The sequence below is a fragment of the Zosterops lateralis genome (assembly GCF_965231275.1).
Source record: "Zosterops lateralis genome assembly, chromosome: 1".
In the NCBI taxonomy this organism is placed as follows: Eukaryota; Metazoa; Chordata; class Aves; order Passeriformes; family Zosteropidae; genus Zosterops; species Zosterops lateralis.
In genome coordinates, this window is record NC_139762.1 from 60891902 (window position 1) to 60915573 (window position 23672).

Sequence of the window (23672 nt, forward strand, 5' to 3'; positions counted from 1 at the left end):
GTTATCAGGGCAGAGATCTCTGCAAATAAAGTAATACAAACTGTGAGTGTCTGTTCCTACTCTTCTCTCTTTGTGACCAAGAAGCTCCTTTCAGGGCTGGCTTGACTTGCCCGGAGGCTTCCCAGAGAGCTGTATAATAAAGATGATTGAAATGCAGACTATGTCAACAGACACTTCCTTTGAGAGAGGTAAACAGGAGGACAGCACCTTGTTCATCAAAAACAACCAGACATACCTATAGGGCATGTAGAGCCAGCCAAGATCCTTTGGGGTTTTCTCCTTCCTTTTAAGAAGAAAACAGTTATTAACAGGTTTTTTTTTCCCCAAGTTTAATATTAAAAGAAAATGCTGGCAACGCCCACGGTGATGTTATGTCAGCTGCTTATGTCAGGTCAAACATAGTGCGACAGGAAGCAGGGGCTTCACAGGGATACTATCCCGTTCTGCTCCTCCCCCCAAACACAGACTGCTAAACTATGCTTGATGCCCAGACCCACAGCTGTCTGCCCAGTCTGCCCAAGAGAAAAGCATCCTCCTACAAGGAAAAGGTAATTACTTGCCAGCCAGCACCTCTTTTGAGAGCTCCCATATGATCAAGTCCTCCCATCCCAGAAAGGAAAGTAACCAGACATTCTTCCATGGTCTAGAGGCACGGGTGGAAGCAGCACAGTGTAAGATAATATTTTCAGCCATCCAGCTCATAAAAGCAAGCATAAAACAGCAACAACATTTTAATATTCATAATGATAGCCAAAGTAAATGAACACAATGACTGAGAAGGTAAAAATCAGAACCCGTTCAGAAAACTATTCACTTTCCAAGTTTCTATTTCTCTAGCTTTAAGATATGCAAATCTATGTTCTAATCCCTTTATTAAAATGCATATTTCTTAATCTTACCATCCTTGTTATCCTAGTTCACAGTTTTTCCCCACTGTGTCAGATGAATGCAAGCAATGCACTGGGCAAAGGCAGCAGCAAGGCTGTTTTGAGCTTTGTCAAGTACCTTTTCCCATGAGAGCCTAGTGGATAGGAGAATATGACTAGAACCTCTTTCAGGACAAGGCAGATGTTAATTCCTCCACTATCCAGCGTTAGTGACATTTGCTCTACAGCTATTTAGTAATTTTCCTGGTACAAAGCACCATAGGTGGTGCCTTAATAACATGAAGGGGACACAGGGGCTGGGCTGCTGCAGCCATCTACACAAGAGCCCTTGTTTGCACCCACTGGCTTCCCTGTGCCTCTCCTCCCACCGCCAGGAAGTCTTGACACGACCAAAATTTACAGCAGTTATAACACACCACGCTAACTGCAAATTTTAATTAGAGAATTTCCCTCCGGTGTAATGCAGTAATAAAGAGAAAATGGGTGTCTCTGCTTTCTTCTGAGGATCTCTGTACGCAGGCAGGTAGGGACAGACCTGAGCTTGCTCTGCCTGTGCTCCAAGCTGGCTCCCAGTTGAAAGCTGTGTAGGCACAGCATGCAGTACACAAGCAATTAGGCCCTGCACTCAACACACCTCAGCTTGCCTAGATGGCTGTGAAGAGAAATGAGAATTGTGCCCCTGTAGCAAAGGAATTTAAAAAAAAAGGAAAAAAAGAAGAAAAAAAAAACTGCAACAAAACCCACACTTTTTCTTTACATCCAACACTTGTTCACACTTGCCCTAACAAGCTTGCCAGTATTGTCCTTGTCTTCTCATAGATGTATGTTTTTAGAGGGTTTTTTTTTTTTGGTGTGACATTCATTATATTTAGGTCAAATATTTATATTTGCAAGTATTAAGCTATATTCTGCAGAGAGATGATAGCAAATATAACAGAAGTAATACTAAGAGAGGATAAACCACAGTGGGTAGTGGATTATAACAAGGAACCAGTGAAGCCTGGATGACCCTTATCAGGGTGAGCCACCTCTTGCAAACACCTCTAAATTAAGGTTTACCACTTCTGTTTTACTCTGGCTATTTTAAAAAGGAGTCACAGGATAGCAAAACATGGACAAAGGAAAAACAAACACTGCAAAACCAACAGAAGCATCTATTCTTTTTATTACGAGGTTTACCAAATGCCTAGTCAGTCAATATTCAAGCCACTAAGACAACATAATAAAATTGAAGTTATTTTTTGAAGACTAGAAATTTTAAGTACTGAGCAGCCTATACTTCTGTTGTCTGTCACTATCTTCTTTTAACTCCTGTTTAGATGATGTTACTGGAAAAAAGAAAAGTTTATAGAATAAAAAAGAATATATAAAAGATAGATATATAAAAATTATAGAAGAATAGCAGGGTTCTTATTAAAAGTGAACTTAGCAGAACTGACTTCTCCCTAGCACCCCAGACCCACACGAAGGCAGGATGACAGACTTTTCTCCTTGCTGTTGTTTCACCAGCTGAGCAGGAGCCAGGTGATTTCCAGCTCTAGCCTGGAGGTAAGTAGCCTTCTCTGCCCCTCCCTCAGCTTTCCTATCCTGCCAGGCTAGTCTTCCCAGCAGGGCAGCTCCCCAGCGGGAACTACTGACTCGAACCTCCAGCAGGATCCTGCAAGTCCTTCCTCATCATCATCCCCACCTCCCGTTTTTGCAGCAGGAGGTCTGTGGAAGTGCTTTGGAGGGCAAACAAGCCCCAGGGCAGCTCAGCTGGCAGATGTCCTCAACTCCCAATGAGGGTATTTGATTGAGCAGCACAACTTTGCTTTTATATTTGATTTCTGGACCCCACCTGTACTGCAGAACATTAGAGAGCTGCCTTTGATCTCTCTTCACTTTCCTACTTTCAGGCTCAAGTTTAGCAAAGATTATCCCCTTATGCATGGTACCAACTCATGGTTGGTCATTACTGGTGGAGAGGAAAAACAGAGAAAAAAAGATAAACTTCAGGGAGGGAGAACATGTATTACTTCAGTAAATTCATCAGATAATATTAATTAATTCAGGAAACCCCCAGATGAAAAAAAAATTAAAAAAAGGAGGAAAATATCTCTTTCACTTATGGCAAAACCAAGAGAATACAAGTCCTGAATATCTTTTCCTCTTTTTCCCTTGGCAGCAAGACTGGGATAGAGCAGGTCAAGCAACAACATAACAACTTTACATGCTGTTGGGCTGCTATTCAAAAAACAAGACAGAATATGAATGTAACCTGATTTCAAGTGGATCTGGGAGAGCCTTAATGCTGAAGTTTGTATGCCAGCTTTGTAATTACCAAGATCTCAGACCAGCCCTTGTTTCTGAGTACTGGCCTAGATTAGCAAGTCACCTGAAAGTTTACAGTAGGAAAACCATATGGATATATTCCTGTAGCTACATGTGTACAGTAATTAAGGCATAGGTAAGCAATACCACATGCCCACGGCATCATTCGTGGTGAGGCACGAGGCTTACGTGCATATCTCATTATGACTTCAGACTTCAAAGTACCTTATTGCTCAGACAAAATTGGTAGCCTACTTCCTTGTAAAACACACATAAGGATCTACTGCTATAAAACACTTATAGGTGTTGATATAACAGAAGATTTAAAATGTGGGTACCAGAAGCAGAGGGGGAAGGAGCATCTTAAAATATTTTCCTATATTGTTTTACAGGGAATCCACTTTAGAGCAGTGGCCAAAACAAAGCAGCACTTAACTTTAAAAAATGCCAGTTTCATGCCAATGCCTGAAATCTGGTTGCTTTGCAGGCACTTTAAGCTTATGTTCCCCTCTGAGAAACCTGTTTTTTTTTCTAATACACCATCTCCTTGATTGTTTTCAGACCTCTAATCAATCAAGACATCCCATCACAATCACGTGATCAACAGCTGACATTTGTGCATGACAATTTATGAAAAAAAAATCAATAGTAAGTGTTTCCCTTTTACATGGCTTTGTCAAAATAGCACCACATTTTACAAAAGTACATTTTTATGAAGATTGGTCTCTAAGTGAACAGCACCAACTTCAAAGCAAATGTTTCTGCAAGGGCTGTTGCAACATTCTAGTTCTTACACGATCTCCGAGGCTGCAGAGTGACCTAGGAGGCAGCCATAATGAGACACAGACAGTGAATAAAGCACTGATTTAATTATGTTGTTTGATATATGATGACCTCATCCACTGCTGTTTATACTGCTATAGTGCTTGAAATACTCTATCGACATATGGGGAGGCACAGGCTCCAGCCTGAAGAGCTTACAGCCTCCAAGACAGAAACCAGATGAAGGATGTTCTCTTCCTGTAGCTTACAGTAGATTCTGATGCTTTGTTCATTTCCATCAGGTCTCAAACGTGCACTGAAGGCTGGAAGCAGGTTGCTGAGCCAGCTTACTGGACAAAATAGCCACTCCTTTGATTACAGAAGAGATTTCTGACATGTGAAATTCTGAGGTCTCTTGTACAATTAACAAGGGCAAGAAGCAAACATGGGCGAGAAGGAGGGGAGTTATAGCCGATGGCAACATTTCCACCAAACTGCTTGAGTTACAGAGATATCTTGTGCCCCTGTGGGAGCTTTGACCCACTGTTGCCTTCTGCTACAAAAAAGAACAGTGAGAGAAGGAATCAGTACAAGCTGATAGATCTTCCTCTAAAGCAACTGTACTGTAACCATCTCCTTCCAGAAAACTAACTGTCAAGGCTCAGAGTTTGGTTAAATATACATGTATGTCTTATTTTGCACTCCTGATTAAGATTCCATGAAAAATATGCAGTAAAGTAACTCTTTATGGTGTTAATGCCATGAAAATCTCCATGAGGAAATGAGTAGTTCTGTATTCAGTGCACCATCTGCCAACCATGCAGTAAATAAAGCCATACAAGAAATGGTGAGAAACAAAACATCAACAACCTACCCACTCATTAAGCATTAGCCATGCTGTGTGCTGAACAATATGCAGGCCTTGGGGGGTGGGGGGGAGGGGGGAAGCACGCAATCCTCTAATTAAAGGCAATCAAAATGAATATTACCAAGGGGATGAATGAGTAGCTTTAAATGTAGGATTTTCTAGTATCCGAATGCTTGGGTTTCCAAGTTCAGCCCTTGAAGTTCAGCCCTGTTCAGTAATCCAAATCCCCAACTTCAGGCATTATTTATCTTTTTTTTACTTCTGTATAGAAGGAGACCCACAATACACGTGTAGTTGACACACATTTATCCTTAAGAAGTACACACAGCCCTACAAGGACCATTGCTTTCAAAGTCTCCTGTCACAGAAACCAGACAAAAAGATAGGTTAGAGATTTTGTTTTAAGGTCATTCTGGAATGGCAACAGGAATTCAGTACATCCTCTCTCTTGTAGTGAGCTTTCTCTGCAACACTAGATTAAAAAACTTTTATGTAAAATGGAATCCAAAGAGACCTGCTAGCAAGGATAAAAGACCCAAAGATTAAAAATTAAATACAATATTAGCAAGAAAAATGTGCATATATATACACATATATATTTGAAAACATTTCAAATGGTACTCCGAACTTAATCAATGAGAAAACATTTGTCCAGCATAGCTGAAAAATAGCTGAGAGACACTAACGGTAACATGTTTTCATTTTCCTTTCAAACTCTGGTACAAATTCAGCTAATATCACTTTGTATGATCTCATACTGGGATAGAAGCCAAAAGTTTCACTTGAAATTTTTGCAGTTATCAGATCTGGAAAACTTTTCAATCACTTAAGTTTGAGAAACATTTAAAAGAAAGAAAATCAGAGATAAAAGGCCAGGGGCTTGAAACATTTATCACTTCATCATACTCTTCCATTTGATGCTAGGTCAGCATCTTTACAGATACAATAAAATGTTTGCTTTACCTATATTTTGAGTTGTTTAAAAAAAAAATAAAATTGATGAATAAACAGGGTTAGAAACAGACACAGAGTAACATGGCCAGGCAATTCTATGAAGGACAAGCTCCTCAGTGAGCACACTCAGGAGTAAAAAGCTCCCAGACATAAATGAAAGTTTCCAATACTTGATTCCAGCAGTGGAAAATTGCAAACACACAGCCATGTTGCTTTGGTGTCAGCCTTGCAAGCCCCATCCCTACCAAACAGAGGGAACAGCCACAGGATAGCACATACAGGGTAAGTGTGATGCTCCCAGAAGGGTCAGGATTGCTACAGCTGGACCTGCTCTTCCCTCCACTTTTCCACAGCACTGGGGATACCAGGCTTGCCCGTAGTACAGCTCGGTCAGCACCACCTCCCTTTTACCACTACCAGGGGCCTGGGAAACCAGGACAGGTCCCAAAGCCCTCAGACTGACCCAGCCAGAGGTCAAAAGAAGAAGACAACAGGATGTCCAGGAGAAGACTTCCCTGTTGGAAGCAAACATCATCAACATATTTTAGCAACTGCTAAAATAGGAGACTCACAGTGCCATAAGACACCACACAGTGACTGAATGAGGAAAGATAAGGGTACTTTCCTGGCATGTCTGACACCCTCAGTCTCCTCCTGATAAAGCAAATATACCACAAGCACCTTGCAAGTATAATTGTGGCAAAGGAAAAAGCAGACACAAGGTAGAAGTTAACACAACCACACGTACAGACCAGCCCATACCTTGCCAAGCTGATCATCTTTTTGAGAGAATACACCAATTTATGAGCTATTAGGTCAGCTTCAGACCTGCTCTGGTTTCAAGCAGGAGTCAGGTCTTGCCAAGAGACAGCCACCCTATTCACTACAGGACAAAATGCACTTATGCAAAGTCCAAATCTTTAAAACCTTTGCAGCCATTTTAATCTTACCATCAAGCAGTGAATATTCAGGCCAGAATATAGCTAGATTCTATTAGGACAAACATCAAAATAAAGTTTTAAAAAATTACCTTTTTCTAAGCAAGTCAGTATACAAAAGATAGGGGAAAAAAGAATATCTTTTCAGAAAGCACCTCAAGACACACAAGGGGGTTTGTAGGCTGGTGGTTACCCCAAGTTGTATTACCATATGAAGCCCCCTCTTCAAAAAATAGAAAATACAAGAAGTACTACCAAAATGTTTCTATTGCTTTCCCACACTTACATTAAAGCCTTCTTTGTGCAAGCAAACAAATACAGTGAGATGCTTTCACTTCCTTGATGAGAAAAGTAATTTTTCCTTCCCTCCAGTAAGAGCTGCAATTTACATCATACTGGTAAAAAAAAACCCAAGAAAGCTGGAAATCAAATCTTACCACAGTGTATTTCCTGATGAAAATCCCTCCTCTCCCATTACTTTCCAAAACTTCCCCACAAAACACTTGTTTTCTCATTATTGCCTGCACAGTTCTCACCCCTTTACTCTTTTCCCTCACTCAGAAAGGCCTGATTTCTAGTTCCCTGAAGTTTTCTTCACCTCTCCCTCTCATCAGCTGCAGGGGAGACTCCTTAATATTTGGTTTCAAATATAGCCCACCAAGTAACATCTCTGGGGGGGAAAGTGTCTGATGTAGATGGTTGAACAGAAAAATTCTCACCCACTTCACTTTCCACTGCATCTTCTCTGTTCTGGAGAAGCCACACAAGTGACTAGTCCCATTTTTTTTTCCTCCTTCACCCACTGAGCTCCAGATGCTTTTGATACACCACTGACACTCTCTTTGCTCTGCTGTTTGCTTTTTTACGCCCTCCAAATGCTGGGATACTCCTGAACCTCACTGCAGCCTGCTCCTGTCCAGCATGTATTTGCATCTGCTGCCTGTTTCTGCTTTAGGCAAAGCCTCAGACATTGTCCCTGTCACCTCCAACCCAATAATATAATTGTCTTTTCCCTCTACACCTCCCAAGGCATGTCCTTTGGCTTCAGGGCCATAGGCAGCATGGCATCATCTTGGTTCTGGCCCTCTGAAGCTAAGATTGCTGTCAAGACACACCTATTTCTTTCAGGTGTGACCTGCTCCCACATACAAGAAAAGACTCAGAAGGTCATCCAAAGCTGTTTTGGATGGTGTACCCTCCATTTTCAGCCCTGCACACAATTTAGACAGAATTAATCTAAGCTACAGTCAAGAATTATAGGAATGTTTAAACTAATACAAAAATTCTGCTGTCACTCTGTCAGTTACAGGGTTCATTTTTACTAGTTCTTAAATATTTCTTTTATCACAGCTTGGTGAAAGAGCTGTCTGGTCAGCAACACCTCCAATTGAAAACTCGTCCTGTTACGCACCGCTCAGCACTGGTACATTCACAGGACAACATACACGGTCTTGTGTGTATTGATGCAGAAGTGAGAAACCTCTGCCAAGAGCCAAGGCTTAAACACCATGTGCTTTTCTAATAGGACTTGTATCTTTCCACTTTGAGCAGGTTGTACTAAGAAGCACAGATCTTATTCATGGGTCAATGTCTCAAGGTGACCTATGCAAGGTACTCACTAAGTTGAAAGCAATTAGAATGTGAAGATGTAAATTCCGCAGAAAAGTCATGTGCCCTTTTCTGATGGTCCCACATATCTAAAGGCAGACTCAGGGAAAGGCAACTCAAAGTGAAGCCCCATTTATCCTCCCACAGGTTTTGGCCTTGGAGTTTCTTTCCTCCCCTCTGTGGGCAGAGATGTAGCAAGAGAGGGAGGCAGGAAGACACACAAGCTGGATTTGCAGCCACTGGAACTAACACATCAGCTGCACGCCAAGAGGCCTCAATAGCAGCTCACGTGTGAGCTGGACATTTCTGCTGCTGTTTCTCACCTGTCTGTTTCACTAACAAATACATGCAGGGGTCTAATAAAGCTCAACCTTGCACTTTTCTCCAGTAACAGTCTCACTCAGAATCAGTTCAAGAAAGGCAAAATTCATTTTGTCAGTTCAGCTTCCTTTGACATAGGGCTAAAAGCTTTCAAATACAGAACATTTACATCAGAGAGTTGGTGGGGGCGGGAGGGAGTGATATTTACAGAAAATTCACACACACTATTTTTTTAATGGAAACCCTCTTATTACTAAACAGGAACAGCAAATTCTGAACATTGATGTTTGTAACTAGGAGGTGTATCTGTAGTATCTGAAATTTCTTCCATTCTTACATACAGCCATATGAATTGTATCTTCCTGTTTTGACTAAAAAGCCTTCTGAAGTAAGGACTGAGTTAATTATAAATGATTTCATAATACACTCACCAGTCTTTCCCAGAGCAGGAAGAAGGGGAGTTTAGGATCCTCCATGTAATTCCTTGAATGCCACTCACCCTACTTCAGAAGTGTAAATCCTCACGTTTCTCTGTAGCTTGAGCCTGAAATAAAGAAAAACAGGACGAAAGCACTTAGTAGCTTTATGTTATGTACTGATAAAAAATTAAATTATAATAATAGGTGCTTTAAAACAATTTGTTCATACTATATTATGTCTTACGGATACTCAGGTCAAAGACAATGTGCTCATTCAAGGTCAAATGAGTGTAAGATGACAGAAAACACAATGCTTTTACACAACTACAACATAGTCATATATTTCAGGGCTTTTCCTGTATAGTTAAATAAATCCCATTTAGGCACTACAAGATCTTCAGTCACTGGATGAAGTTCAAAATTGCAGTCAGGATGCTTCCTCACTAAATTTTTTTTTTTAAACAGGAACACAACCTCAAATGTGCTCTTAAAACACAGCCTTGAGAAATAAAATTTATTGAACATTTATGCTACAAAAAGGAAGCTGAACTGTGTTAGCGGAAGACAAATGCACTCTCAGACATACATCTTCCTGTTCTCTGCATTCACTAACTTCCAGTGCTCTTCTACTTATTTTCCCAAACCATGTCTAAACACACAACAAAGGTGCTGGGCAGCAGCAGTGGGTGATGTCCCTGAAACACTCCCAGCACACCTTCACATCGTGCCCTCTGCTACTCCCCACACACAGACACTGCTGTCCATCTTGGAAACATGGGCTACAGCAGGATGGATATTGCAGGTCCAACAGCCAAAAGGTAAGACTAAGACTTAAATCCTCCAAAGCGAACAGTAACAAAAGATTCAACATGGTAGCTGAAATTAAGTACAAAACCCTCCATATTTGTACATCACTCATGCAATTAAAGTCTCATGAAAATATGTTCTCCTGCCATTTATTAATTATTCCTACATTTATTATTCATTTTTATACAGCATTATTATACATTATACAGTTTTCTCAATTACATCATGTGTATTTTTGTGTGCATTTGTATAACCTTGAAAGAAAATCAACATAAGAAGGCATTCCAGTCTGAAGTCAGGAAGTTTTAAAGTACATGTTTGTAACACTGAACCATGCACCAGAACTGAAGATACTAAGTCCTGGCAAATTTGTGCAACCCAGGCATCCAACCCTATGAAAGGCATTAGATTTTTCCTCTAAAGTCAAACAAAAGGTGACTTCCTGAGAAGGATAAAAGAAAGGACACTTTGTCAGTGATAAACTCTTGTTATATCCAAGATTTCTAAGTGCACCCTCACTTTTTCAAACAATATTTCTTCCACACATGATGGAAACATGTCCAAAATAACTGCACAGAGCACAGAAGTCTTTACAGACTTCTGGTGGTTCAGTTTACATCTGGAGCAGACACAGCATCTACAAACACAAATTACAAACTTCTCTAATTCTATGTGATTAAACATAATTTGCTGCATTCTGTTACCTTGCTCAGGGATATACAGTGCATTAAACTAGTAATGAAGAAAAGATCACTGAACTTCATAATTGGAAAGTCCTACCTTCAAAATGCATAGCCTCATGTTTTCTAACTTAAATAACTAAAGCTGCAAAAAAAGCCTTGGAAGCCCCTGAGGGGTGGAAATCACACTAGTTTGGACCTGTCTGGTAGTGACAGAAAAGATGAAAATCCTAATTTGATTGACTAATTGAATGCAACATCACAAAAAACATTGCTCAGATCCTTAAGTTTAGCAACTCGAACATTTTTGAGGACCATGGTGAAATCATGAGCTTCCCCAGCTCAATTAGGCAGGCTCATTATTAGAAGACTTACATATGAAGCAAAGTATGGTCTGTAAGTGTTCATGACTCACTCCTCATGTACTTTGTGTTGACTGCAAAGAACATTTCAAAGCCCAGCTGTCACCAATATCTATGATAACTTCTTCAAACACGGAGACACACACCTTGAAATCTGCTGACAGCTGAAGTGAACAAAGAAAGCCAGACGTTTCAGATAGGTCTGGAAAAAAACACTTGAAATGTATGTTTTGTTGCTCAAGAGTTTAAAAAAAAAAAAAAAAAAAAAAAAGGGCTTCAAAACAGAGGTGAGCTCTTTAATGAGCAGACTTTGAGGTTCATTGTCAAGCTTGGGTGCACTGAAACCAAAGGGCACCTGGATTATTTGAACTGGTCCTTAATTCTAACAATATGCTTCAGGTATTTGCCTCATTTTTGTGCAACCAAATATGCACACACAGATCAACCACATCACATTCCCTTTATCATAATCTCTGCAAAAGAATTTTATTATTTTTAGCATTTGCAAAACAATACCATCTTTATTGAAGATGGCCAGATAAAATGCTCACTTTTATTTTTTTTATGCAACCATTTCATGAGGAGATAACTGAATAATTAAATCAAGATTCATGGCTGAGACACTGAAGAGTAAATCCCCTCTTCTGTGTAAGTTATACTATCCAAGCAACCAATAGTATGTATCTTTCAATACTTTTATCTATAAGGGGAAAAATCTTTAGAATACTCACAGAAGCTCAAGCCTTGTTTTTAAGAACCTGCCAAAGTCATCTGAAACACATATGCCAAACATACGCAGCAAAGAAAAATGCAGGGCCTCCATCCTAGCATTTGGGAAAACATGAGGGAAGAGAGGAGTTGTCAAACCAATCAAATAAAACACAATTGAAGAAATTGGGCCACTTAAATACATATATATCCCTGCATCTTCCTACCAAATGCTCACCCAAGACTGTGTGTCCATACACATGGGTGTGCACCTGGGGAGGCATGAGATACAGGCCTGCCTAAACAGAGCCAGCTACCCATCACACCATTAGCCAGGCAAGATGGTGAAATTCCCTTTTTCTCTATTTTAATGCAAGGAAATCACAGAAAGTAAGGATCCTGCCCAGCCCAGGCCTGCAGCTGACAGGCAGCCTTCTGTCAGGGTTATGTGGAATAGCTTCACACAGGATGGAGACGGGGGTGCCTGCACAGGGGAACCTCCACCACGGCCCCCCTGCCTTGGCACCACGCCTGACAGGGACCTGCCTTGGCACCCTGGGCACGCAGGGCTGCACATGAAGGGTCAGTCAGGGCCAGGCACATGTCAGGGTGCATAGAATCAGTTCATGTGCCTGAAAGAAGCAGCTTCAGATGCAGAAAGTCAGCAAATGCCAATTGCTTTTTAACACACAACACTTGCAGAAACACCCACATGCACCCACACACACGGTGGGGGAGGTGCAGAGCACCATCTCTGCTTTAAAAACACTGTGAACTAGAGTAAGTCAGAGATCAACTGATTGTGAGGTTTTCCTGGAAATGTAAATGTGTTTCTAAAAAAATCTGTCCTGAGGTTCTTCCCTCCTCCAAACGCCTGCCCCCACAGCCAGGAGGTTTCCCGAAAGATTACCTTCCCAACCATCACTATCGCTAATGATCTTTTGAATGCTGTTAGAACAGGTAAAATCATATCTCTTAGTCAACAACACAAAGCTGATATGACCTAGAGTTTGGCTGCATTTCTTTCAAGGATATTATCAGAGAAGTGGCAAATTGAGCCTCGGAACCTTAGAAAAATATGGAATACTTGCTTATAGCGATTTCAAGTCTGTCCAATGCAGCCACGACTTGCTTTTGTGGGGGCAGAGAGGGAGGCTTTGGGGCTCACCTTCTTAATGAAGGCCATAAATAATGTGAGGGTCCTCAGGAGAGGAGACAGTCTGAATCCCCTGTCTCAGCTCACCATCAAGAAACAAAATAGAGTAGAAGGCAAACCCTACAAATCTGAGTCATATCAATGCAAAATACCATGTGCCATGATAGTCACCCCCAGTGCCTTATTTCATACTGTGACCTTCATCATCCTCCACTGGTGTGGAGCAGGAGGAGGAACAGTGGCAGCAGAAATGCCTTCAGTCCCCTTTACAGAGGAAAAGTAGCACAAAGAAAACCTTGTTGTGCCATCTCCCATTAATAGCAAGGAATCATACACAGAATCTGCTCAGTTGAAAGGGACCCACAAGGATCATCGAGTCCAACTCCTGGCCCTGCACAGCACCATCCCAAAGAGTTACAGCATCTGCCCAAGAGCATTGCCCAAATTCTTGAACTCTGTCAGGCTCAGTGCTGTGACCACTCCCCTGGCCTGTTATGGATGCCCTTGGCTCAGAGTACAGCATAAACCCAGGGCTTAGGATGAATGAGATAGCCCAAGGGCCCACAAGGATGTGGCTGCATAGGGGCTGCCCCAGGCAAAACGCCGAGAAAACAGGGCTGCAAGAAACTCCTCTCCTGGACTTAGCTGAGGGCCCAGGGCAAAGTTCAGGCTAGAGACAGAGCCAAGTTGAGAGAAAAATGAAGTGTGGGGGCTTAAGTGAGTCACGGTTGCAGGACCTCTCTCCCACTGAACTATCTGCAGGCGGGTGAGATGAAAGCTGTAATCTGCCCCTCACAGCTGCCACTGTAGGTTGCAAATACCTTCAGGCAGACATCATAAACTTCATTACACCTGGCTAGCCTCAGGTTTTAACACAGCATCCCAAAACATTACCCCGTCCTGCTCCTCACCTCATTTTCAAAGGGGAAAATACATATATATATATTCCAAAAACATTTCATAACTTCCAGGAACGCATTCTTGAAGACATGCTGTACCCTAATCTAGCCTTTCAAAGCACAGGGGCCACAGCTGCTGAGAGAGCTGAGGCAGGTACCCAGGGGCCCTGTCTGCCAGCATCCTGTGTGTGAAACCCAGCCCTGAGACCACCCCACTGAGGGCCTCTCCCCACCCACTTCAGGGGCCTCTGTATCCCCTGGCCAGCATTGCTCTGTTCCACCTACTCAACTCCACTGCTCCAAGAAGAGCTCTGTTTCTCTAGGGCTTCTCCGTGGGAAGCTTAAGGCTGAAAGGAAGGCATGCATGCCCAGCTGCTCACTGCTTTTGAGTTGGCCTGTTACGCAGATAAAATAAGGGCATACCTTGCATTATCCACAACTGCATTGCTGGTCACATTCCTGAATTGCCAATCCAACCTCTTTGCCTGGATTGACAAGAATTTTGCATTATGTATATTTTCATCAAAACCAACTTAAAATGGAAAAAGGTGATCTATTTTCCTTTCTCTCATTTTCTTCTTGATAGGAAGATTTGGGGTTTTTAAACACATCTACAATATACATGGAAACACACACATTTCTTGAAAATTAACTCTAAACAAGTCTGCCATCTGAAATTTTGTTTAAATTTAAAAAAGACTGAAGAAAAGTGTTTTAAATATATCTTCACATGAAAGTCCACAAAGATTTGGTCACTAAATGCAACGGAACAGAAATCCGCGGGTAGAACTCAGAAGATTGCTCAATTCAAATTAAAGACTAGCACCTCCATGTCTGGGGAAGGGTTGCACAACCTCCACAACTTGCCAGCCAGATATGTGTTGTGGTATTTGCTCTGTTTTAAATTTTTTTATATCTTAAGTATAATCTGAATAACAACTATCAATGGACAAGGGCTTAATAAAGGAAATAATATTTTACCTTTGCTGATGACAGCAAAAGACATCCAACAATGTCTACACTCTTAAACCTTTATGCACTCTTAAATGCCTTATTCTGTCAAGTTGTAGCTCCACCATGACTCTGAGCACAGGCCAGTAAAGCACTTCAAAGTGTTTAGAGAAAGGACCTTGTAAATAATGCACATGATTTTATCTTTTGCATTCATTTTTAACCCTTAAGAAAACATAGGCAAAAAATTAATAATTAAAATAATCTATTGCATTCTTACAGTTTTCATTTTTAAAAGAATATTACTTATGCACAGCAAGGAATATAATGAGCATAGAAACAAAACTACAGTGCATCAGCTTTCAGGTTTCCAGACATTATCAGAGGTCAGATTTCAAAAAGGGAACAGCTTCCTGTGTTCTGCAGCTTCCATTTATCTATAAACTTTCCTTATAGATGTAATTAATTCTGGCAACAATTAGTCCATTACACACAGCCCTCAAAAAAATTAGCAGCTACTCAGAAATAAGCTAAAATGATGAGCTTAATCACAACCCATTTGGGGAAGAAAAATAAATATGGCATATCTTCAACTATCATTCTTTTAAAAGATAAAGTATAAAAAACATTAAAATGTCTTAAACTCAGGAAGACACCATCAGTTTCAGAAGAAAAAATGAGGTTTGAATAAAAGCTTTTGCCATAGCCAATCTAATACACAGGGTAAGATTTAACAACACATAATTAAGAATATATCTTTTGACACTGTTAAGGAAGCTGCCCTACATAACTCAAAATTTATTACCCAATATTTATTTAGTAGTTCATTTAATATTTGATACCAAATATTCACTAAAGTCTCAGGATACTCAGATTCCAGCCTTGTGTGCTGTAAACTTAAAAACTAAGTAAACCTAATTTTCTTCCCATCAAAAAACATGACAATTGAAGCAAATTCTCTACAATGACTCTTGCAATACTTAACATACCAAATTCTTCTCACTTATGTCATCTGAATATCCCCTTCTGCCATAAGTTTCATAGCTAGAATGGAAATTGCCAGAGATAAAAACTCACAGCCTTCATCTTTGTAAGAGTTTTGTAACTTCTAAGATTCAACCAGACACTGTATTATTACCAAAATGGAGACTATTTTGATCTTTATTATTATTCAGCAGAAAAATAGTTAAAATAAAATACCAAGTACTAAATACCAAGCATTTCTGTCCCAGAATTCAGCACTATACAGATGAAAGGGACAGTTTATGCTCCTCTGACCCACAGCAAAAGAAATCAAGGCTTGCATTCAGATCATGCTTGGAAATTTTCTCTGGTATTATTACAACAATATATTGCTGTGAAACTCCTTTCCCAACTCTGGCTGGTATTATCTGACAGGAATCTCAGCCGTCAGGAAAAAAAAAAAAACAAAAAACAAAAATCTCAACAGCTGAAAAAATGTTTTGTGAAAACATAACAGAATCAAAGAGATGATGAAGAAACACATACCCTAAGTGCTCTGATTCCCACTGGTTTTCCTGGGCCCCAAAACAGGCTGGGGCGTGACCTGGGGGGAACAAACCGAGGGGATTTAGAGGCAGACATCCTCAGTTTACAGGAAGCAATGTCCTACAGATGTGAACCATGTACCAAGCAATTTGCTTCATCAAAGGTGGCCTGAGCAGGAGCATCACTATGTCTATGGTCCACCAAAACATCCAGTGCCCACAAATGGAGGGGTGGAGAAGTGTTTGCAGCTCTTTGTGGAGCAGGTTAGAAGTTGGCATTGAACATGACTCAGTTTTTGAGTGGGCAGTGCCTTGGCTCCAGCAGGTGCATGAGCCCCGTGCTCCCTCTGAGCTGGGGTGCACTCACACTTTAGTGATCTGAGCTGGTATTTCTATCTTATGCTACATTAAACCATTAATTTTCTCCAACATGGCTCAACAAGGTCTGAAGCAAGAAGGTCCTGGAGACACAGGTCCAAAACTCTCCATAAGCCTTTCCTTGCAAAAAAAGGAAAAGCTATTCCAACCACCAGGGCAGGAACAGCCAGTTCCAAGGCTTTTGCTTATCGGTCAGTGGTTTAGGGGGCAAAGGAGGATAAAGATACAAGGAAGAGGAGGCAGAGAGGGGAAAAGGGTTTTTTAACAGGCCCAGTGTTAGGTCATCCAGAGTTCAGATTTCAAAAACAATCATCATGGTGCTTTGCCAAGATGACCAATATGTCTGAAGGAGTTGCTTTTGGAATTATTTTAATAAAACAGACTTAAAAGCATGTCTATATTCAGTATTGGTACTGGCTCTTGATATTAAAGCCTTATCTCTCCTCCTCCCTTCCTGACCCACCATTAAATACAATTAATTCCACTTTCTTTCCAAAGCCTTATGCTTTTTTGGCAAAGACCAGGCCGCAAAGCCTATCAGAAAGCAGAGAATGGAGGAAGGAAGGATGAAACAGCAGGAGAGCTGTGCCCAAAGATGATGATTTGAACACAATTTAGCTTACAGTTAATTCACAGCAGTATTTTTGTAATGTCCTTTATCACCTATGAAGCCATTTCCTCGTTATTCATTATCATTACACATAACAAGACAAGAAAAGATGTTTCTGCACAAAATGGAAAACCATTAGCACAGAATCAAAAATAACAAAGGCTCAATGAATTTTACAAAAGTAACCAATTCTTGCTTCTGTTCACTAGGGAAAAGTAGTAATACTATATCCCACAAGTGATCTGTAGCAAAACCACTGAACATCCTGTGCAAAACTTCCTCCAGACAGAGCTTCTCTCAGAGGGAAATGAAGAAGTCCCATCCAGCCTGCACCCTCCAGTTCTCACTCTTGTGTCACACATAGCACATGCTTACGCTCTCTGTCTGCCCTGTTACATTTTAATACGGGGAAGTCATCTACAAAGAATAAGAGAAAACAGTGTAATACACATTTCAACTTTGCTCCTTCCTGGAAGCCACTGCTAATGCATTTCAGCCACAAAGCGTACCAAAACCATTTTTCTTATTAGTATTTTTTCAAGTCACGGGTAGTAGAACAATTCTTAATCAAGAGTCATGAAGATCGTCCATAACATTCATTTCTAATAATGCATAATGGAAAATTTGGTTTCATCATCACAGACAAGAAATCTGCCTTAGCAGATAAAGACAACTGATTCATGAAGCCAAGAGTCGAAAATATTTCAGAGGCAAACACAGGTCAACATGACATTTCTTTTATCTGATCTTGGATTCTGCTTGTACACGGCAAAAGGAAAAAACATGCCGAGAACATTCGTGGTGTCTTACTATTGAAATTGCTTTTGTGTGCACCTGTAAGAAAGCACAGGCAGGTTACAAACCATTACCTGCCTTTGCCAACTGAAGGAATTGATTTTGTCAGTGAATGGAAGTCTGAAACTACTTCCATGGAGAATGCTAGAAGCTCACTAAGTCAAAGGTATTTGGGAAAGGCAATATGAAAGAAATCAGATTTTTGTATTTCTGCAAAATAACACTGTGAGCTTTGGGGGAAAAGCCAAACTTCTGTATACTGATGTCAAAACAAAGACAATTTACCTACACAAAAGTAACAACCTCATTGCAAAACTTGGCCATTAAACTTCATCCCTTCTTCTAATCTCCTGTACTATGCAGTTTTTCCAACTGACTGTAACTTCTCATTTGACCTGTTTAACCTCACTGTTTAATCTTTCTACTCCCAGACCACTTCTGCTGCTCCCTCAGCTCACAGACAGCCTTCCATTAGAGCTCTTCTCTGCCTGGAGGAATGTTAATTGTTGTACAAATCACCCTGTAAAAGTGTGTATCATGAAAGAGAGCTGAGCAGCAGAAACTCAATCATTAATCAAACATGCTCAGCTTTTTCCATTGTTGAACAAAATATGAAAATAAGTCAAAAACAGAAGTTTTGTTTTCAGGTAGAAAAAAAAGGAAAAATATAACACAACTGGGAAAAAGTTGAACACAGAAAAAAAAGCTTCTTTGGAGATGAAACAGCACAATGCAAGTACTCAAGGAAACCACAAACAGAAATCTTGGCACAGATTAAACTCCAGAAAACAGACAATTATTTTTTCAAAAAATTTAAGTGAAGACATTTATTTTTTTCCTTATTGTGCTATTAATCATTTACCCCATCTCCCTGTTTCATGTACACATTATGAAAAGACCCCTTGGTTAAAAAAAAAAAAAAAAAAAAAAAAAAAAAAAAAATTAAAAAAACCCCACATTTTTATAGTACAGTTCTGATAACTTCAAATGCCCATCGTGAACTTCAGTTAAGCACACAGGGAAGTGGACAAGAACACTCTTCTGCTCATGCACTCATTGCATGAGCTCTGAGAATAAGCACTACCAGGAACAAGTCATCAAGCAGTCAGGGACAAGACAGCAATGTCAAGAGAACTCATGGAATCAGCAAACAACAGAGAGGCCCACTAAGGTTTACACAGGAAAAAACAACAAGAAGTACTAAACCAGTTTTGGGAGATCTAGTAGTTGGAGGCAAACCTTTTTTAAGCTCATCTGGGAAAGTGTACAGCAGCAGGAGATTACAGGAGCCATTGCACCAACCTGCTGCAATGACAACATTGTGGCCTCTTCACTGGGCTGAATCCTCAGCCTCTGCCTCCATTTCCTCCCACCACAAAAACCTTTCATTAAATGCTCTAGGATTTTGTGGCTTCTCTGCAGTCTGACTGAAAATAATTTGCTCTTCAGTTTCTCTCCAGCTACAAGTACTGCACCAGACTTTTAGATTGCGTCTGAGTTTGAGGATGAAAAAAAAAAAAAAAAGGACCTCCTATCTTCTTTGGAGATGGTACATTTCCTGTTGTAATCCACAAGCTGGAACAGATCAGGGGGCCAGATCTGCAGCTCTGACCTGAGCATGAGGCTCTTACAAAGATACTTGGGACATGTGTATCAGTAAAGAAGGAGAGGGTGAAAGAACATGCTACTAGCCTGGCCTTTCCTATACTCTTATAAAGAATGTTGCCTCAAACAGAAACAAAGGTCTCGTCAGTGAAGGAGAAAATTCCTAATTCCTCTCACTCTTAGAGAAGGCTTTATTTTAATATTTTTTTTAAACTGGTTAATGGGAATCCAGGATATCTGATATACTTCTATTCTCTACATTTCCCTTGATTACAACAGCACCTCTCTGCACAGAACACACTACACATCCTATTCAGGAGCTGACATATCAGTATTTTGGTGGGTTCTGACAGAGTTTAACTTTTTCCCTTTCATTTTCTTCCTTTGAAGTCTTAAAAGAAATACATCTATCATCTTCTTACTATAAACATAGAAAATCCCTACAGGTCATATGCTTGCTACCACCTCTGGGTTTTCTAACAAATGCAATGATATATGATCAGAAGTGTGTCTCCTGCCCAGAAACACATGCGGATATCAGAACTAACTCCACTGAGCAATTCCCTCTCCTCACTGACAATTCACCCTGATAGTGTTTTGCTCCCAGTGGATCAAAACCAGTATGAACTGACCCTCCACAAAAGAAGTAATTTTTATCCTGTTAGTGTTTCATCAGTCACAGAGTGAGAGAATGCAGGTATAAGTCTGCACATGCAAAGGGGGTTTAAATCCCCCTCTCCTACCCTGAAGATTTTAATTAGTGTTGTAAAGTCAGAATCTCACCTAGACTGTTTCTTTCAACACATCACTTGCAGACAATCAGTTGTACCTTATAACAAGCTGCCATAAATTCTCCTTTAAGAATCCAAGACTGTCCAGCCTAATCTTGAAGGGGGAAAGTAAAATAAATGACATCTCTCTTAGGGTTTGCCTTCAAACAGGAGATAAGAAGTACAAATGACTGAGAACTGATGCATGGAGATGTGAAAACATTAAGTGAGGTATTTCAAACTTCTTCCCAGGTAACTTCATAAGAGATGATTTCAGACTTGAAAGCACTACCTTGATTAAGCTACCTCCACTAAAAAAAAAAAAAAAAAAAAAAAAAAGAAAATATTACTTCAGTCAAATCAAGTGACTGTGGAAACCTCTTTTAAATACCACTGCCTGCAATCTCATAAGGTCCCAGGCAAAGTTCCCAAAGACTTCAATAAAACATTTGTCTGGGGTAAGGAGTGCCAGATTTGGCCCACTTTAATACATTAAGTCTGTGGTAGGTGAAAAACTGAAACACAGAGCAGTTGTGAAACTACCCTCATAGCCAAGGAGATAAGAGAAAACAGCACTCACCCTTCCCCACAATGGGAACATGCAGAGCGTGGATGGGAAAGTTAAAGAGGAGGAGGGAGCAGGAATTTTAGGACAAAAATTATTTAATATCCTCCCAGTGTGGGCTGGAAAGGATTGCAGTACGCCTGTTAGAGAAACTGGCTGCAGTGTGAGGCTGAGAAAGTGTTCAAGGACACGTTTGTGTGAGCGTATGTTTGTGTGTGTGTGTGTGTGAGTGTGTGTGTTAAGGGTCAGGTCTGTGCAAGTTCACAAAGTTCAGTCAATTCTCCTGCCAACTCTTCCGGGCTTGAGACAAACACAGATAACCTCGGCTTAACTCAACTTCAAGCAAACCTTCCCTTGTCACCCCCACCCTCAATTAGCAACTTTCAATCCAAAGTACCTAAAAATAAACTATGAAATCACCTCAGTTACAGCTCTACTAATGCACTTTTCCATAAACTTCTCCATGTCACTGAACTGATTCAAATACCATTTGCTAAAAAACAAGTAAATGTATGGGAGGGGTGTTGTGGCTTAACTCCCCAGGTTTTTACTCCTGCAGAACAGTTTTCCTACCCCTACAGCAAACAAGGTACTCTTGACTGCATTAGTGTTACCTGCTGCTGCTTTTAAGATAAGCAATGCTAAAATAGCTGGCAGGATTGCTTTTCAAACAAGATGGCTTTCTTGCACAGCAAAACACTGTTATTTAATACATGCATTTCATAATTTCAGGCTTTTTTTTTTTCTCTCTGTCCCTCAGCTGGGAACATCCATGCTCATGGCAGTCTCCAATATCAAGACCACCCAGATTCATCTTCGTCTCTCAACTGTCTGCCTCTGCTGCACTGAGATAAAAATCTAGACAGAGTCTTTATTATTATTTTATCCAGAACTTGTCTAAACCTTCACCTGCAAAACACTGACTCACTCTGTCTTTAACTACCTGAAGAATGCAAAGGAAGATAAATTAATTCATGGGCATAGTAACTCAACAGGCAAGAGCATAAACTTGCTAATCAAACTATGAAAGTCAGAGCAACAACTGAAGTTTTTCAAACAGATGAAAACTCAAGTCCTAAAAATAGAAGCCAGAGAAAACTTGGCTGATCTGTTCCTTTTGCCATAGTTCTAGTTTATCACCAGATGATAGCTAATAATATTTAATTTATTAGTATCTCATCAATCCCAAATTAATAACTTTGAATACTAAATAATCACTACCAAACACACATAATTTTAGGCAAGAGTCTCCTAAGAAAACAAGATATTGGCAAATAGACAACTCTTTCACCTCAGGTCTTTGTAGAGAGGAAAGCTGATGTAAGCTACAACATTCCAAGTCTTGGTAAAAAGCTGGTGGATCTCAAAGTTACCACTTAAAGCTTATCAAATGAACTTTAATGCTACAGAATGTTTGATTTTTCCCTCATGTCTACTGCTCAGTGACAAATTGCAACATCTCTGCTTTGAGTGTAATCACACTGGTCAGAAACACAAAAGAGTCACAAAAGATCCTGTCGAGTGTTGGGAAACAGGAAGCAAAAACCACTGCCTTTCATTTTGACAATTAGGTTTCTGTGTCTGGAAAACCTCCTGCCTGAGACTATAAGCAGACCACATCTTAATGCCCATCACCTTGCTCAGTGGAATACCTCAGTAGTGGTGGCAACATTTGAAGCTTTCCTGCTTCAAATGGAAGGAAGCCAACAGTGCAGTCCCACTAAAAGACAATGTTGGGCATTTAAAAAGACAGAGGAACATCTGGAAAACAGGTATTAAAAACCTAAACATGATTATTCAGATTGCAGGAAAACCTTTACTCATCATTTTGACATTTCACACATAAGCGTGATAAGGTTACCATAACAGAACAAGCATGCTACATTAGCACACTGGAAGTAAATACTTAAACAATTTTCTTCCAGACCACACATGTCATTGAAATTTAGCAAGTATTCACCATGTTTTGGGTGCTCTAGGAGTCAAAATGTTTAAACTTTCAGCCTCATAAACTATAATGTAGTATCAAAAGGCTAAGGTAAGTACCTTGACTGCATGAAATACTTCTACAGGTTTATTACAAAAAAAAATCTTTTGCTGAATTGTCATTAAATAGGGAACTTACACCTGCAATCCCCATTCCCAGATCGAGTAAGAGGGCAACTGCTCCAGACTGTGATTATCCCACTGCCCCAGCTTCAGGAGAAAACCAAACAAAACACATTCAGTGGGACAAGTCAGGAATTCTCTGGCTCTGTCCTCAGCAGTAGAAATGTAATCTTCTTTTGTGTTGTTTGGATTATCTTGAGGGGTCATCATTTAAAAATCTACAGTAAACCATGTTACAAAAGACAGTTATGGTAACAAGGTAATAACAACAAACTTTACCCGCTGCCATCCACACTTAATTTCCTTTACAAGTGAAGTTAAGTGCTTTGTATCCACACGGGTTTTGCAACCAGATAACCAACACACGATTATTAATTTGTGGCACTTTGGCGGGGGAGGTGAGAGGACGACAAAGACAGACAAGGCACTCTTCACTGTTATGCTTTGTCAATCAATGCTCCAATGCTTTTCACTTCTGCAAGTGTCTTCTGCAGAAAATGGATATGGTTGAAAGTGTTTGAAATAACAACACCTCCATATGTAAATTACAAATGCTGATTTCTTTCAACAGAAAAGAGACATACTTCTACCACCATTTTCTCAAGGAAGTAAGCCCTCAGACTCACAGAGCAAAGCAATGATAAATATTTAACATATTCTTGCTTGCAACATAGAATGAGTTGACAAACACACAATAGGATC

The 23672-nt window shown here is 40.3% G+C and overlaps 1 long non-coding RNA gene across 1 annotated transcript in view; it reads right to left on the bottom strand.

Moving 5' to 3' along the window:
- LOC310914355 overlaps positions 1 to 23672 on the bottom strand; it is a 172312-nt gene that overhangs the window by 110358 nt on the left and 38282 nt on the right. The window contains exon 2 of the long non-coding RNA XR_014591010.1: positions 9080 to 9192. This is a non-coding gene — a long non-coding RNA (uncharacterized lncRNA). The remainder of the gene's footprint in view (positions 1 to 9079; positions 9193 to 23672) is intronic.